Source organism: Manis pentadactyla, chromosome 16 (genome assembly GCF_030020395.1).
Source record: "Manis pentadactyla isolate mManPen7 chromosome 16, mManPen7.hap1, whole genome shotgun sequence".
In the NCBI taxonomy this organism is placed as follows: Eukaryota; Metazoa; Chordata; class Mammalia; order Pholidota; family Manidae; genus Manis; species Manis pentadactyla.
The window spans coordinates 59,223,576-59,237,931 of record NC_080034.1 but is presented as its reverse complement, the minus strand read 5'-3'; positions in this window follow the sequence as shown (position 1 = coordinate 59,237,931).

Sequence of the window (14,356 nt, the reverse complement as noted above, 5' to 3'; positions counted from 1 at the left end):
TTATTTCTTCCATATGAGGTTTAACATTCCAGACGAGGTGTTTAAAAAAATATAAAATAACATTCCAAGTGTTTAAAAAAAAATAAAAGTAGTAATAGGAAAAACAGATGTTCATGCACCTCGCTTTGCTCAACAATTAATTAAAGAATTAGAAATATAAACAAATAAGGTCAATCTGGCTAGTGCCAATTATTATTTGGTGTTTGACAGTCAACCATAGGAGAAAAATGTTTGACTATTTCAACTGGCAGTTTTAACACTTCAAGAGAGATATTTAGTGGGAAAAACATCTGTCGCTAATGTTTCCAATTAATGTTAACTTTACAGTAGATCTTTATGAGTCCAAACTTAACACATTTATACTGTCTATGTATCCTTAGTGGCACAACATCAAAGACAGTTAATGTTCACTTTGATTTACAAATTCTGTAATGCTTCAAAGAGACACTTTTCAACTTTATTTTTTTCTCCTATTCTTAGTTTCCCTTTCTCTTCCCTTAATCTCTGTGTATCCCCTCTTGGTCATCTCCTTTCCTCCATATGTCCCTTTCCCTCCCTTCCTTCCTTCCTTCCTTCCTTCCTTCCTTCCTTCCTTCCTTCCTTCCTTCCTTCCTTCCTTCCTTCCTTCCTTCCTTCCTTCCTTCCTTCCTTCCTTCCTTCCTTTTCTTTCTTCCTTTTTTCTTTTAAACATGTCAGACAAGCCAAATTAAACTTTTAAGATGCAGATCTTTAAGATAAAATAATGCTTTGCGTCACTACGTCATAAAAAGTGAGCTGTGCTTCCCTTTTTATATCAAAAGGAGGCTGTATTTGGCTTTGATAGACATATATGTTCCTTATATAAACAATAATATAAAAGCAGTCACCCAGAAGGACAGTTTAATGAAAGGGGGGTTTAACAATTCACGTTGTATGTTGATTTCTTTTGCTGGTTGCTCTCTTACCACTTCTTGAACTCAGAATCTTAGGAGAAAAAAAATATCATCTGCATAGAAATTCCAAAGGTTTATTTAAATCTAGATATTCAAATATATTACCAGACAATTGGAAAATTTCCTATAATAAAAAGAAAAATAACTGGAAACAGATTGAATACGATTAAACAAAGGTTTTGGTGCTTCTGGATGGTCTCCAAAGCCGTCGTGTACTGGCAGTGAGAAGTAGAGAATTAATCATCTCCTCAGCTGCAACTGCGTCCCAAACCCAATTTTGTCTTGCATTTGGTTATTTCAGGTCAAACAATTTTGTTTTGTTTTGTCTGGAACTCAGTCATGGTCCCTGACAGAATGGGGAACCTAAACTCAGACCCCCAACATACTCTTTCCTTTTTATTTTTTCATTTTATTTACGTAATAGCTCTGAGAAAACTGCAGAAGATTCAGGCTTGGAAGAAGTGCCCAGATGGAGGTGTTTGAACAAAATTTGAGAGCTAAAGGAAGACACTTAACAGACTTGCATGACAACTACAGTGAAAAATAAGAAATCAAAAGAGTCTCCTGATTACTCAAAATCCACCACATAGTTTCATATGTACTCATTCACTGGCAAAAATCCAAATATTGAAATACTTGTGTACAAATAAATGATCTGCTCCAGTTAGTAGAAGGTTCGCTTAGTGATTTATAGATACAATCAAAGCATAGCTACTCTGGTTTAGAAACTTGGCCAGACTATCCCGGACACCAGAACAGAATGGCTTCATGATGTGCTCTGGAAATCTTCATGATTTCCAGTTCTAGCCACTCAGAAAACCTAAGAAAGCATGGTCTTGTAGTTTCAAATATTAAATACTATCAGCTACAAATCAAAATGGGAAAAAGTGGGTACTTACAGGGAAAAAAAAGGTAAGTTAACTGTCTTAATTATGATTTCGTATATGATAGGGACTTTCTTGAAAAATAAACCATGTTTTGTGATTCTTATAGGAAACATAAGTAATGTCTTCATCTCTCTTTGCATTCATGTGGGTGTCATCCATTAAAAAAGCATAACCCACATTGTCCTTTAGAGTTAGTACCATCTTGGTGAATCTTTGAGGACATAAGGGAAGTACAATCATCTATGATTATCATTCAATGTGGGGTCAGGAGGGATCTAGTCCCATTCTCCTTTCCTAAGATAAATGTTCCTTTGTTTGTTTTTGAAATAAAAGAAATAGTATTACTTTTTCCAGCTTTATTGAGATATAATTGGTATGCAAAAAACTGCTTATAATTAATGTATACAATTTGATGAATTTGGACACATGTGTGTACATACTACCATTACCACATCCAAGTAATAAACATATCTACTTTCTCCAAACATGTCCCACATCCCTTTGTTTTTCTTTTGTGGAAAGAATATTTAACATAAAAACTATCCCAACAAAATTTTGTGTGCACAATAACTTATTGTTAACTATAGGCATTATGTTGTACAGTAGCTGCCTAGAACTTACTTATCTTGTGTAACTGCAACTCTACCCCCATTGAACAACACTCTGTATCCCCTCCATCCATTCTCTAGTGACCACCATTCTGTCATGTACTCCTATACTTTGGACTATTTTAGATACCTCATGTAAGGCATACCTTATTTTACATCATGTAGTTTGAAAAGCTACTGTACTGAAGAATTCAGCACATTAATCTAATTTCAGAAAACTCTAATTCTTTAGAAATAAGTTCATTTAAAAATATTAAATATTTATCTCTATAGCTTTCATCTATTGATTTGAATTCTCTCCACTAAGACAATCTAAGGTAAATCCCTCACAATAAATAAATCAGTGACTAGTAAGATATCTTTCTTTCTAGCTCTTTGTCCCTGTCTCTGTTTCTGTCACACACATGCACACAGACACACATAGCATTATGACTGGTGAGGGTCTATTAACCCTTGTAGCAGAGTCAACCTTAATTCCCATGAGAAGTCTTTTTTGCCTTCCTTTAAGTTAGATGTTTCTTCTTCATTTTCTCAGAAGATCCTGTTTTTCATCTTTTATAACATTCAGCTTTATTAAATATAATTAACTACTTGATGTTATGTCTTCTCTACTGGGCAGTAAACACTGCAAGAGAGGAAAAAAATGTTTATATTGCTCTAAAATGTATTTCTGACAGCACAGTGCTCTGCACCAACTAATAATTCAACAAATATTAGTTAAAATGAGTAAATGCAGAGTGCCAGGCAAGGGGAGGATTAAAAGACAGTGAAATCTAATAACAAAAAACCTGTATGCCATTTTGTTGAGTTTAAATGTTATTCTTCAGTTAATGGGGAATAATGGAAGGTTCCTGAGAAGGGTGGTCCAAGATAAGAGCTATGCATTGTAATGTCACTCACTGACCTCTAAGAAGGAATGGCTGCTGAGACTCTCTTGACTCCTCCTTGTCACTAAGCCAAGTTTTCTCTTTATGTAAAACATATTTTTTAGAGTGTACAAATGTGATGATTTAATATACTTATACATTGTGAAATGATTATCACCTATAGAAAAGATCTAAATCATAATTGTATATCTCAGGAAATTTTGACCAGGTGGACGCAGCCTTTTAACTTACCACCAAAGCAGAGCCAGAACTTTACCAGCCTACGGAAGACCTTCTACCCATCTTAGTATTAACTTCTTCTTCCCAAAGTAATCACTGTCCTGACTTCTCACACCAGAGTATTTTGCCTGTTATCAAACTTCATGCAAATGGAATCAGGAAGTATGTCTGACTGGTTTTTATTTTGCTCAGTATTTTTCTAGTAGGATTCATCTACGCTGTTGCTTTTTCTGTTGTTCATCCAATTCAAATTTCTATAAATGTTTTTTTATGGGAAACATTTCCTGGGAGCTCTCATAAGGAAAGGAAGACTCAAAGAAATGGTGAAACCTGCAGGCTTTTTAGTTTGAACAAAGGAAGGCAGTTGTAGAAAAGTAATAGAAGTACATGGAGACGTTAACAGAAAATAAGAATTATTTTAAGGAGGTCTGTTTATATAGAATTATCTCAGTCTCAGTATGGAATTTTTGTCTTTGATGACAAGCATGTTACCTTCTTTCTAGGACATATGGTAGGGAGAGTATCTTTCATATGGAGATATTTATTTCCTGTTTTCAGGAGAAAGAGGGTAGATTAGAATGACCTTCCTGCATCTGTTATTTTTTAATATTAATTTGCCTTTAGCACATAATAATCCTTATGCCAAAGTAGAGTATTTTGGGGTGCATATATTGTCATCTTTCAGCTGGAAATGTGTTTTACAAATATTTTATCCATATGGGAGCTTGTTTTTTTCATTCTTTTCACATGGGCTCTCACAGAGCAAACATTTTTAATTTGAGGGGGCTTAATTAATCAATTTTCTTTTTTTGAATTATGCTTTTGATGTCAGGTTAAAGAACCTTTTGCCTACACTTAGCTCCCCAATATATTATCCTATTTTTTCCAAAAGTTTTATAGTTTACATTTTACATTAACTTCTATTATCCATTTTGACATAATTTTTGTATAGGATGTAAAGTGCAGGCAGAGTGTTTTTTGTTGTTTTCTTTTGGCTTATGGACATCCAATTGCTTCAGCACCATTTTTAGGGCTACCTTCCTCCTTTGAACCTTTTTCAAAATCAGGTGAGTATATTTATGTAGTTTTATCCCTGGTTCCTCTGTTCTGTTTCATTGATCAATGTGTCCTTTCTCCACCAATATTATACTGGTTGTTATTATTGCTACATAGTAAGCCTTGATATTAGTAGGGTAATTTTTTCATCTTTATTCTAATTTGTCAAGATTATTTTAACTATTCTTAGGGCCAATGTCTTTCTGATAAATTTTAGAATAGGCTTGCCTATTCTACTAAAAGTATTCTTGCATTTAGTTTGCAATTGCATCAAACCTATAAATAAAATTGGGGAGCATTGGCATCTTTACTATGTTGAGTTTTCTAATATGTGAACACCAAAGGTCTATTTACTTAGGTCTTCCTTGGTTAATTTTGTCAGCTTTTTGTAAATGTCATCATCTGTAACCTGGGCATATTTTGTTAGATTTAGATTTATACCTACATGCTTTCTTTTCTTTGGGGCAATTTTAAATGATATTTTCTTTTTTTAAATTTCATTTACATATGTTCATTGTTAGTATTAAGAAATACTTTGGATTTTGTATGTGGAATATTGTATTTTACAATCTTGCTGAACTCAGTTATATTTTTTATTTTTTTATTTTTTTGAACTCAGTTATTTTTAAGAGGTGTGTGTATACATGTATGTGTGTGTCTTCAGACTTTCTCTGTAAACTATCATGTCATCTACAGAGTTAGCTTTATTCCTTCTTTTCCAATGTGTATGCCGTTTATTTTCTTTCCCTTTCTTGCCTTATTGCATGACTACTACTTCTACTGCTATATTGAATAAAAGAAGTTAGAGGGGACATGCTTGCCGTATTCCTGATCTTTTGGCTTAAGATCAAGAATATGTCTTCCCCCTGATCTTAGGGGGAAAACATTCTATTTTTCCCAGTAAGTATTACTAAGTATTATGCTACCTGTATAGTTTTTTTTTCTCAGTGTGCTTTATCAAGTTGAGGTAACTCTCCTCTATTCCTAACTTGTTAAGAATTTTAACATGATTTAGATTTTTGTCAAATACTTTCTCTGTGTCAATTGTTATGATAGTATAACTTTTCTTTTTAGCTATTGATACAATAGATTCCATTAGTTAATTTTCAAATATCAAACCAACCTTGCTATCTGAAATTAATTCCATTGTCATGATATATAATTCTTTTTGTGTATACATTATGATTCAGTTTGTTAATTTTTTTTTTTGAGAGGGCATCTCTCATATTTATTGATCATATGGTTGTTAACAACAATAAAATTCTGCATAGGGGACTCAATGCACAATCATTAATCAACCCCAAGCCTAATTCTCAACAGTCTCCAATCTTCTGAAGCATAACGAACAAGTTTTTACATGGTGAACAATTTCTTACATAGTGAATAAGTTCTTACATGGTGAACAGTACAAGGGCAGTCATCACAGAAACTTTCGGTTTTGATCACGCATCATGAACTATAAACAATCAGGTCAATTATGATTATTCGTTTGATTTATATACTTGATTTATATGTGAATCCCACATTTCTCCCTTATTATTATTATTATTATTTTTTTTTTAAATAAAATGCTGAAGTGGTAGGTAGATGCAATATACAGGTAGAAAACATAGTTTAGTGCTGTAAGAGAGCAAATGTAGATGATCAGGTGTGTGCCTATAGACTAAGTATTAATCCAAGCTAGACAAGGGCAACAAAACATCCACAGATGCAGAAGATTTCTCTCAAAACAGGGGGGTGAGGTTGTAAGCCTCACCTCTGTTGATCCCCAAGTTCTCACTTGATGGCCCCCCTGCGACTGTGCCTTTCTTAGGTTGTTCCTCCCTTGAGGAATCTCACCCGTCTCTGGCTAACCAGTCATCTTCCAGGGCCATACAGGGAAATGTAAAGTTGGTAAGTGAGAGAGAAGCAATATTGTTTGAAAAGGGTAGCTTTTTACTTTTTTGCAGATTTATGCCCTGTGTTTTCTATGCCCAGCATTTGTCTTGAGGTATCTTTACCACTTGGAAGAATTATGATACACGGTAATTTCGATATGAGGCACGAATTCTACTTAGGGGTTGTAATTATGAAGGAAGAGGAGAAGCTATAGAAGTAGCAGATGGAAGAAAACTTGGGAAGATTGATTATTTCTTTGACATATCTTCTTGTAGTGTAACATAAGTGTGTATAGGTTTTAAAGTACTAATTAAATTTCGTGCACACATTAACATAATAGGAATACAGCTACATAACCAAAGCAGACCTACAATTACCAGCCATCTCCAGTGAAACCAAGAAAACCAGTTAGGCACCCTAGACATTTGTGAAAACTTATCAATGATATGATGGATATTGTCTAACTGAATTTGAATATTTTGAGAAAAATCAGACAAATTAAAACAACACATTCCTGGGAACTGTTCACATCCCATATGTTCTTTTAACAGTAGACAGTCTATAGTCGCAAGATTTTGGAGCGCTGCAACTTGCACTTCTCCTAATTCTTGGTTGAGTTCCAACAGTATAGATACAGTCAAATTTGTTGTTTTACTGTATGCACAGGACAGCTTAGATATCTCCTTCTTCATTCCAATGGCAAGTCCGGGAACTGGTGGGATGACTGCAGGTACAACTGCAACAGCACCAGGATCTTTGTTGAAGTTTTTTGATGATCATCTTCTGGAATGACTCTTCCAGAGAATGTTGATGTTGGAAGTTCTTCTTCATATTGTACCTTAATTTTTTTTCTGGGTAGCCAAATTAGGCTTTGATCCTCTGTATAAACACAAACAAACCCTTTGCCCACACTTTGATATGCCCTTTATACCATTGTGAAAAACTTATTGGAGATCACCACACACACACACACACACACCACACCACAGGAACTGCTTTTTTTTTTTTAAGAGAAAGGAATATTATCAGAAAAATGTACTTCCATAGCTGATCATCTGACACCCTTTAAATGATCAAAATTAAGGATATTTAAAGCATGCATTAATCGGCGATTTGCAGTTAGTTTTATCCTATCAGGGAGTAATCCCCTTTTTCTTTCTTTTTTTTTTTGTTATCATTAATCTACAATTACATGAAGAACATTATGTTTACTAGGCTCTCCCCTATACCAGGTCGCCCCCACAAACCCCCTTACAGTCACTGTCCATCAGCATCACAAAATGTTGTATAATCACTACTTGTCTTCTCTGTATTGTACAGCCCTCCCCTTTCTCCCTCCCTCCCATTATGCATGCTAGTCATAATATGCCCCCTTTCTTCTTCCCCCCCTTATCCCTCCCTACCCACCCATCCTCCCCAGTCCCTTTCTCTTTGGTACCTGTTAGTCCATTCTTGGGTTCTGTGATTCTGCTGCTGTTTTGTTCCTTCAGTTTTTCCTTTGTTCTTATACTCCACAGATGAGTGAAATCATTTGGTATTTCTCTTTCTCCGCTTGGCTTATTTCACTGAGCATAATACCCTCTAGCTCCATCCATGTTGTTGCAAATGGTAGGATTTGTTTTCTTCTTATGGCTGAATAATATTCCATTGCATATATGTACCACATCTTCTTTATCCATTCATTTACTGATGGACACTTAGGTTGCTTCCAATTCTTGGCTATTGTAAATAGTGCTGTGATAAACATAGGGGTGCATCTGTCTTTTTCAAACTTGAGTACTGCATTCTTAGGGTAGATTCCTAGGAGTGGAATTCCTGGGTCAAATGGTAAGTCTATTTTGATCAGTTTGTTAATTTTTAAATTGTTGATAAATTCTTGAAAGATACTGGTCTACAGTTTTATTTTTTTTGTCTTGTCTTTGTTGGTTTGGCATACAAATTATAATGGCTTCCTAGAATTAGTTGAGAAATAGTCCCTTCTATTTTATTTCTAGAAGAGACTATGTAAAATTGGTATTAATTCTTCTTAAATGTTTAGTAGAATTTTCCAGGAAAATCATCTGGTCCTGGAGATTTCTTTTTCAGGAAATTTAGTTACAAATTATATTTATTTGATATTTACAGGGCTATTCACATCGCCTACTTCCTCTTAGGTGAGTTTTAATGTTTTATGGATTTCAAGGAATTGCTCCATTTTTTCTAAGTTTCTGAATTCACATTCAACCTACATACATCATTGAATTTGATGTGAGTTTCTTGAAAGCAGCATATAGTTGAATCATGCTTTTCTTATCCACTTCACCAATCTTTGAATTGGGCTTAGACCATTGCAATGGTTTTAGACCATTTGTGTTTCAGGTATTATTGATATGTTAGTGCTTAGTTCTGTCATTTTATTAGTTGTTTTTTATTTAGTTTCCATTGCTTTGAATTCATTTGTTTTTCTTTTCTTGTGTTTCTCTGAACTATTTAACTGTTTTTAGAATTCCATCTTGATTTAGTTATTGTGTTTTTGAGTGCCTCTCTGTACATTTTTCATGATGGATGACTGGGTATTACAATATACACATATGGCTTATAAATTTCTACTGGTATCAACATTTTACTACTCTGAGTTCAGTGTGAAAATTTCACTTCTGTTTAGGTCCATTTACTTTCTCTTATTATAAATGCCATTGCTTTAGAAATCAGGTAGTATTAAAATTTTTGATTCAGTCATAAATAATTCTTCCTTCCTGATGCTGCAAGATTTCTCTTTTGCTTGAAGAACTTTCTTCAGCCAATCATTAAAGGTAAGTCTGTTACAGACACATTATTTTTGTTTTTGTCTTTATATCCTTTATATTCCTGAATGTTAGGTTTTCCAGATAGAGAATTCGTAGTTGACAATTACTTTCTTCCAACACTTGAAAACTCTTATGCTTTTTCCTTCTGGTCTCCATGACTGCAGATGAGAAATCTGATAGATTATATAGAGGTAATGAACTGTTCTTCTCTGGCTGCTTTTAAGATATTTTTTCTTAATCCTTACTCCTCAAAACTTTAATTATAGTGTGTCTTTGTGTAGACTTCTTTAGGTTTAACATGTTTATAGCTTGCTCAATTTCTTGGATCTGAATGTTGTGTCTTCATTATTGTCCTACAGGTTCCCGAGGCTTTGTTCATATTTCTGTATTTCCCTATCAGGGATTACTCCCTGATAGGATAAAACCTGTCCTACAGGTTCCTGAGACTTTGTTCATAGTGCTATTTTTCCTACTCTGGGGTCCCGACTTAGCTCACCTTTCAAAATTCTCCTTTTTTTTGTTATTTATGCTATTTCTAGGGTTTATAGTTGTACTTTATGGGGAGGAAGAGGATAAAATTGGTCTATGTCATCTTGTCCCTAAAATGATTATTTTTGCATTAAAATCAAAACCTATTTTTTGAGAAGTTTTAGGTTTACAGAAAAATTGAGTTGAAAGCTTTGTCTTTGGTTGTTTAAGTTGGGTTAATTCAATTGATATGTACTCAGATTCACGGATTCTATCCTCATCATCTCCATTATATTGTTGAGACCATCTAGTGAGTTTTTTAAAAAAATATGTTATTGTATTTTTAGGTTTTATAGTTTCCAGTTGGCTCTTTTTTAAAATAATTTCTATGTCTTTGCTGAGTTTGACATTTTTTTTATTTGTTTCAAGACATTTTGTAATTGATTGTTGAAACATTTTTATGACAGCTTCTCTAACATGCTTGTCAGATAAGGATGCCTTCTGATGCTAGATTTGAATAAAGGCCACTGAGCTGGTGGCCTTTCTCTGCTGGGTCGAGTGACAAGGATGCCCTACTGCTGTGCTATTTTTCCTACTCTGGGGTCCTGACCTAGCTCACCTTTCAAAATTCTCCTTTTTTTGTTATTTATGCTATTTCTAGGGTTTATAGTTGTACTTTATGGGGAGGAAGAGGATAAAATTGGTCTATGCCATCTTGTCCCTAAAATGATTATTTTTGCATTAAAATAAAAACCTATTTTTTTAGAAGTTTTAGGTTTACAGAAAAACTGAGTTGAAAGCAGTCTCCACATACCTTTTTACCCCCTTCTCCAGTTTCCCCTATTAGTAACATCATTCTTTCCTCTGGTACATTTGTCCTACTGATGAGCCAATACTGATACATTGTTATTAACTAATTTCAGGCCTTTACCAGGGCCACCCATTGCCTTGTACATTTCATGGATTTTGACAAGTATATGATGACATGTATCCATCTTTTCAGTATCATAGAGAATGATAATTTCACCATCCTAAAAATCCCCTGTGCCTCCACTCACGCATTCCTCCCTCCCCCTGAACCTTTGGCAACCACTGATACTTTTACTGTCTCCATCGTTTTGCCTCTCCTCTAGAGTCCTATAATTGGAATCATATCGTATATGTAACCTTTTCAGATTGGCTTCTTTCACTTAGCCATATAAACTTATGTTTCCTCTCTGTCGTTTCACAGCTGCACAGCTTGCTGCCTCATTTCTTTTTACCACTGAATAATATTCCACTGCATGGATACACCAGTTTGTTTATCTAGTCAGTTATTGGAGGACATCTTGGTTTCTTTCAAGTTCTGGCAATTTTTAATAAAGATTCTATGAATATTCATGTGCAGGGTTTTGAGTGGATATAAGTTTTCAGTTCACTTGGGTAAATACCAACTAACATGATTGCTGGATCATATCATAAGATTATGTTTAATTTCATAAGAAACTTGTAACTATATTCTCACATGGCTGTACCCTTTTACATCCCTTTTGACTGATTTGTATATAAGAAATAAATGGAAAAATAATAATAATTTCTGGGAAATAATGATTCTTAACGTAGAAATGCATATTTTCTAAACTGTCAGTACCATTCAGAATGAGACCTCTGTCAATAATTAGAAAAAAATGGAAGAATATAGGAGACTACTAATGATATCATCAGTATAAGGGAGGAAAAATAATTTCCCATCTATTCTTATGAGTTCTTAGTTAAGTATCTTATAATAAAAGACAGATTGATAAAAGAAAACAAACAGAACTTTGTTAGCATGGATATACTATGCATACATGGGGAAATACCAAGGAAAATTGAGTAACTCCCAAAAATGGCTTGTACTTCAGCAGGAAATACCATCTTATAGGGAAAGGGGACCTCTTAGGGAAAGTGAATGACTTTTAGGAAAGATGGATGTGCCTTTAGAAGAACAGACAGAAGGCATGGTAGTGTGTGACAAAGTGTATCTGGGTGTGATATTGGCGTCTAGTCTCTTATTCTGTGATAAGAGTCGATCTTCCCTGGTTGATGAAATTCTCAAGGAGGAGATTTATGGCAACTGAATTATTTTTGGAGGATCTATCTTTAGGCAGATAAGAGGAGTTCAGAGAAAGCCTCTCCCTGCATTTGTTGTTTTGAAATGCTTTTAACTCAAAATAATCAATATAACAAACTATCATATTTTTGGGTGGCATATCCTGCTACCTTTCATCAGCAATATCAACCACCTGTGAGCAGTAACTATGGACTCAGTACACACTGTGTACCAGAAATGACTAATTGTCTAAATCTCCCCTAACCTCAGCATGCACACACTTTATAATAGATATATCTAATCTATATAAAGTGGAATTGTCATAACAGGGGAGTTATTATTATTTCTGTTTTAATGGTGAATATATTTGGCTCAGTTTGCCAAAAATTTCTTAATTACCAAGTTTGAGAGCACGGACTGTGAACCTGAACCCTCAGTCAGGAGTGAGTCAGTGCTGGGGAAGGAGTCTAGCCTCAGAGGTGGGTATGGAGCAGCAAGCAGGAAGCCAACTAGTCGCCCCGTCCTCCACAAGTTATGACAAATTACTGGGACACAGTGGGGAATGTTGTAATTTTGTTGACATATAGGAGCCTGCAGCAGGCATACCTGAGGCATTCTGAGATAGCCATGTTAACTGGACACCCCACTCATGGTGGGCAAGGACCTCCTTCAACAGATTGGAGTCCGAGTTGATCAGCGCCAGCTCCAGAAAATGGCAGGAGCAGGCAGCAATTGACTGGTGGAACTGATAACAATTAGTCTCAAGGAATGATTTACTTAAAACTTCAATCTCATTTCTAAAAGGTAACACCATTATGTAAAATACAACACACTGAACAACACGAATAACTTGTTATTTTGAAATAATAAGCTTCCAGGTCATTGGTTTATAGAAAATACAAACTGAGCCAATGTTCTGAAGAAAAAAAAAGGTTGACTTTGAGGCCTGCTTTCTTTTCATTTTGATTCATGAAGTCTAGTCTCCTAGGTAGGTAGGTTATTGCTCATCCCAACTAAAGAGAAAATATTGGAAGTGAGATAAGAAAAGAGCTGAAAAGTGCATTTGGAACTAGCTTGCCCAAGACTATGCATTTTTGTCTCAAAAATCTATTAGGACTCCACAATTGTATAAATTTCACAGTTCTTTTTATTTTATAAAATAGAAAATGATTACAATTTTGTGTAATGTATTGTACAGGTTTAATAGGATTGCACTCTTGCCAAGTACTGTAGTAACAAATAAATGCAATAGAAAATTGCTGACACAATAGGAAACTGCTAGTTCAACATAAATGCTTTCTGTAAATGAATCTAGTATAATTTCCCTATACATCTTGACTACTGCTTTCAGCTCTGCTCACAGGAGAGCAGTTGCACAGTGCTGGCAAGAGTTCACATGTTTGCCTTTTCTATGCATTTACGGCACAGCAGTTCAAACATGTTGGCTACAAATATGGCAAAACTCACCAAAGGCAACTGAGACACAGTGCTGACTCTGGATTTGGGGGCCTTCCCAAAAAGCCTATTGCCAGAAAGCTACAGGTGTGTCATACATGAGAAAGTGAAGAGCACAGACAGCTCCAGAAAGGGGCAATTGTTTCTGAGGCCACTTCCATTCAAGTTGTAGTAGAGTCGAGCAGTTTTCAATTTAGTGCTCTTTTTCTGTATTCATAATTATCATGTGTTCAAATAGGTAAGTGTTATATTTTCCTGAAAGTCATAAGGCGTAAAGAAGTGAGCAAGGATGATTTTGACAAATGTTTGACAAATGTTAAATGCTTAATGAAAGTGGTGACAAATAACTAAGAAGGTTTCCAATATATTTGAGTCATTTAGTCATTGATATCAACTGGACTGAGGGAAAATTTAGACATTAGAAACAAAATTTAAATATATATTCATTTTCATTGAAACACATATTTTGGGTAGTTATATGCAAATCTCAGCAGCTTTGCAATAATATATCTCAGGAATTGGATCTGAAAGAGAAGTGCAAGAATTTAGAAGAAATTCTCTCAGGGGAAAAATGCCAATATTTGTAAATCAAGCAGAGAGCAAAAAAATAATAACGTAAAATAAATTATTGAATGTCAATCACTAAACACATTTACTGAGTGGCCATTACGTGTTTAATGTTATACTGGGTTACTGGCCTTCAGAGGTGAATATCTTTGGTTTCTGATCTGAAAAACCTTGTTGCATAAAAGAGATGGGCTTAGCAGAAGAGGTGGGAAGTCTTAAAAATATTTACAATGTAATGGATTAACCATGATCATACAAGTACATGAAACCTATTGTAGGAAATGTCAGCCAGGCCACCTAATTCTGCAGGGAGGTGAAGAGGGGCCGAAGAGGATATTTCTAGGAGACAAAGAGTCGAGACAGAGCATGCCTAAGGAAGCATGCCTTTCTAAGGCAAGAGAAGAGGTTTTCATTTTGAAGGCAAAGAGCACATTAATATTTGCATTTTAGAAAAAATATACCATCTGCAGTGTAGAGAATGGGCTGGGGGGGGTAAAACTAAAGGCAGGAGAAAATTGGAGCCTTTTGTAGTAATCCAGGCA